The 4118-nt window shown below is 45.8% G+C and overlaps 1 pseudogene; it reads left to right on the top strand.

Annotated features, from left to right (window-relative positions):
- Window positions 1-1098: 1098 nt before the first annotated feature.
- On the top strand, window positions 1099-1257 carry LOC129356896 (U2 spliceosomal RNA; annotated as a pseudogene).
- Window positions 1258-4118: the final 2861 nt, after the last annotated feature.

The following is a 4118-nucleotide window of genomic DNA, read 5'->3' as shown; positions in this document are numbered from 1 at the left end:
TTGTGTGGCAGAAAGCTTTGTGTATTTCCTTTAAAGGTCCTCACGCCTCCAGTTGCTGCCCTGATGGTGGCGAGGCGTGTCCCAGTGACGACAGGAAGCAGACAGCGTGCAGCCTGAAGACCCTGACGGTGCAGACGACCTTTGGCCTTTGGTCACAGCGCCCCACTGGAGCCGGGCAGGGAGGTGGACATGTTTCCTCTCTGGAGTTGCCCATGATGAGAGGCAACTCACCATAAGGGGGCGTTCTTGTTGCCCCCCACCTTGGTGGGTGCATTGGGGTTCACCCCGGCCTCCCGGCGCCTCTGGGTGAACCTCATCCGGAACCAAACGGTCCGGTTCTGACTGCTTACGCTCCAAACACCAGTTCAGACTCCCTCCCTCTGCTGGGGAACTTCATCGCTCCCCAGTGAGACCTGGAGGGTTGAGGTTGGGAGGAAGGCGGTTTGGTGGAGTGGGGCGCCCTCTGGCGGCCAAAAGCGGTATGTCAGTTTTAAAACTTCCTCTTATAAAAGGATCCACCGACATTAACTTTACGTTTTATTTGTCTGTGTACATCTGGAGACCTGCCTATGCCCCTCAACAATAAAATAAAAATGGCAGGAACACTTCCTTGGATTATTTTACGTGTAATTTTACCAAACTCAATGCCCCGAATGTCCACTAGAGGTCCCTGTCGGCAAAGCGCGTGGAAACAAAAACCGTGAGCGGCTTCATTAAATTTAACCGTACAGCTTTATTTAACGTAATCAAATGTCAGCTAGATGAATTTCACACATAACATAACAGCTGAGTTTATATTTAAACGTCCAAGGAGAAAACATTTTAAACGTGTTTTAACCTCCAGACTTTCTATAGGACACAAGCGTGTCACGTGACCAGAAATGAACAAGTCGGTCTTTTTCCCAGCAGGTCTTTTAGATCGATTCTGTTCCTTTATCTTTGTTTTCTTCTGTAAAAACGATTTCAGTGACTTTGGAACAACATTTTCCACTGACACTGATTGTTTTCTGAGCCATTAAATGTAAAATGTTCCGAACCGAGAAGAAATTCTCTGTATAACTGCATAAATGCAAAGATTTTGACTGTTCCGAGAAACAAAAAGCTTTTTTCGAAAGAAAAAAAATCTGTTCTTATCAGTTTCTGATACGTCCCCTATCCGGGGACCATATATTAAATTGATTTTTGGAACAGGTTTTGCTCCGTCCACTCCACGCATCGACCTGGTATTGCAGTATCTCCAGGACCGGTGCTCACCCTGATGCTGTTAGATGGAAAACTGGTGGCAGAAACCTGGGAGTCTTCCTAGCGAAATATGGATTCACATTTTAGTACTATGTTCAGTCTGCGTCCGGAGAGCGGAACTACCAGCAGAAGTTAAACTTCTAGTAATTTTCCACCACAGGTTCCTTGTTAAAATATAATTTATTTGGTCCAGTCCAGTTTAGTCTAGTCCAGTCCAGGAGGGTCAGACTTTGTTCTTGCTGTGGCACCTTCCTTCCTGCAGGGGGCGCCAGCTGGTCTTGTCTGTGTTTTACAGTCTGACGCTCTGAGCCAAAACTAAACTAATTCCTGTTTTTTGGTTAAAAGTTTCATTTGGCAGCTTTGAAAAACATCAGCAATAAAAAAGAGGAACCAGGATTAAGCAACCTGAAGGAGCCACTGAAACACAGGAAGTGATTATTAAATTATTGACACGAAGATTTTAACATATTTTAAATCAAAGCTTTGATCCAATTTAGTAAAGAACTGAAACGTAAAATGTGGAAGATGCTGTGAGTATTTCCTGGTTTCAGCTCCGTGGAGACCAAAAACAGAAACTGATCGATCATGATCAGCATCTTCAGCCTCTGTGTTTCTGACCTTTGACCTCTGCAGCCTGAAGCCTCTTGAAAACTCAGCAGGAGGAGAAACGACGGAGTTCTTCTCTAGTTTTATGATTAACAGCCCTCCAAACATGAACCCTGACCCGTTCATCCTGGGGCTGCTGTCAGCCGGTGCAACAGCATGACCTTTGACCTGAGCATGCACTTCAACACAGTCCAGTTTAGGCTGAGGGTGTGAAGTTAAACATCCTGTCAGAAGGAGAAACGAGGGGGAAACACTTCATTAGAGCTCATTGTTCTGCGGCTGGAAGGAACAGCGAGGAGATGTAAGCAGCCTCTTCCTCTTCTCTTCCTCTTCCTCCTCTGAGCGAGAGCCGGTGACCTCAGGCTGACCTCACAGGTTTGGAAGACGGCCATCGAGTTGGAACAGCAAAGGGACATCACTGAGATTAACGACGGCAACCAAGACAGCAGAGACAAACAGGAGACGGGCCGGGATTATCCTGGATTATCCTGGATTATTGCAGACCAGCAGCTCCTGGCCAGCAGCTAGAGCATCCTGAGATAATCCAGAATAATCCAGGATGAACTGGCATAATCTGAGATAATCTTATCAAACAAGAACTTTTCAAAGTCTTAAAGTCAGATTCAGTTTAGATCTGTTGAATAAACAATTATGTAATCATCAGATCAATCGATTCTGATGATTAATCAACATTGATAAAGTCAAATATTGGTAAATTCATCTTAACATCAGTATTAATGGCAGATATTAAAGTTCGGCCCAAAGTTCCCTGGTTTCCTTCAGTGGTTGTTGGTGCAACGCCCCCTCAGGCCAGGAGGGGAACTGCACTGTTCAGTTCTGATCGTTTGCTCGCTGCAGCGAAACGCCGCAGCTAAAGCTGCAGCAAGTTGCGGCTTTAGTCCCAGTAGAACCGAGTGAGGCGGTCAGATCTGGTTTCCACTGGACCGTGTGAACAGTTTCTGCTGCTCTCATGTTCTCCTGCAACCTTCAGCCAGGAGGAAATGCTGGAAGGGAAGCGTCGCGTTTAAAACCCTCCGTCTGGGTGAAAGTGCAGCAAACCAGAGGACCCTGAAGGCAACACGCCTCATCCGGCTGCTTTTCCCTGGATGGAGAACAATCTGATCTGTCCTCACACCAGGAATCAGTTTCAGCAGTTTTCTCTAAGTTTGTTCCAGACTAAAGAATCAGCTTTCAGATTTATTTGGTTCTGATTCTCTGAGGCTTTTTAAAATAATGTTTCAGATCAGCTCTGGTTCGACCTGCAACTGCAGGCTGACAGGATTCGTCCAGGTTTAAGGTTTTATTGGCCTTTCTTTGATACTGAATTGACAGCAGGGCGAAGACATGGGGCAAAGGTCAGCAGGCCAGGAATCGAACCTGCGACAGCCTCCACAGCTGAACCGCTGCTCCACCAGAGCAGAGGTTGGATCAGCAGGATGAACTTCCTGCTGCTCATTTCTTGGTTTCATGGCTGAATTTGTGGCGCAGCATCGACTGGATCTAAATGTTCTGAGGCAGGAAGTCGGCGAATCCAAGTTGCAGTTCAGATTTCAGGCGCTGGAGGATCCAACCTGTGAGACAAAGCTGCGCTGGCGTTTCCACGGCGCTTTGACGCCGTTTCCTCCATGCTGCTTTCAGCTTGGACGATAAAATCCCTCATGTGGATCCGGCAGAACCGTCTCACGACCCGGACCTCAGAACCGTCTCACGGCCCGGACCTCAGAACCTCAGAACCTCAGAACCATGTCAGACAGGAAGCAGCAGCGAAGCAGCATTTATTTATATTAACATTAATATCATTTCTCAAGTTAGAAAAATTTAACATTATGAAGACAATATTACATAAAACGTTTTTCTAACATAAATGAGATGATTTTACCTGAAAACACAATAATTACTGGATAATTACTGGCCACATGGAGGCGCCCTGGAGCAACAGAGCCTTAAAGCAACAGAAAACTTTCTGAACTCGTTCACACAAAAAGCAGAAATTCTTTGGATCCTTTTTTTAAAACCTCTGGTTTGGAGATTTGTGACAGAACTAGAACCAGAACCAGAATAGACCCAGTTAAATTTTATAAATAAGAGCTGATTATACTATAATCTACAACCAGAAAAATGATTTTCTTCTTTCTTTGGCTTCATTCCCACAGCGGCGGCCATCTGACAGGTGAGTCCAGGTGAGTCCAGGTGAGTCCAGCCGTCACTGAATAATCCTGGAGTTCTTGGTCTGGAATCAGCATTGCTAACACAGCTGCTCCTGTTCATCA

The sequence above is a fragment of the Poeciliopsis prolifica genome, unplaced genomic scaffold, assembly GCF_027474105.1.
Source record: "Poeciliopsis prolifica strain line A6 unplaced genomic scaffold, Auburn_PproV2 SCAFFOLD206, whole genome shotgun sequence".
Lineage (NCBI taxonomy): Eukaryota > Metazoa > Chordata > Actinopteri > Cyprinodontiformes > Poeciliidae > Poeciliopsis > Poeciliopsis prolifica.
This window is presented reverse-complemented; position numbering and strand designations above follow the sequence as displayed.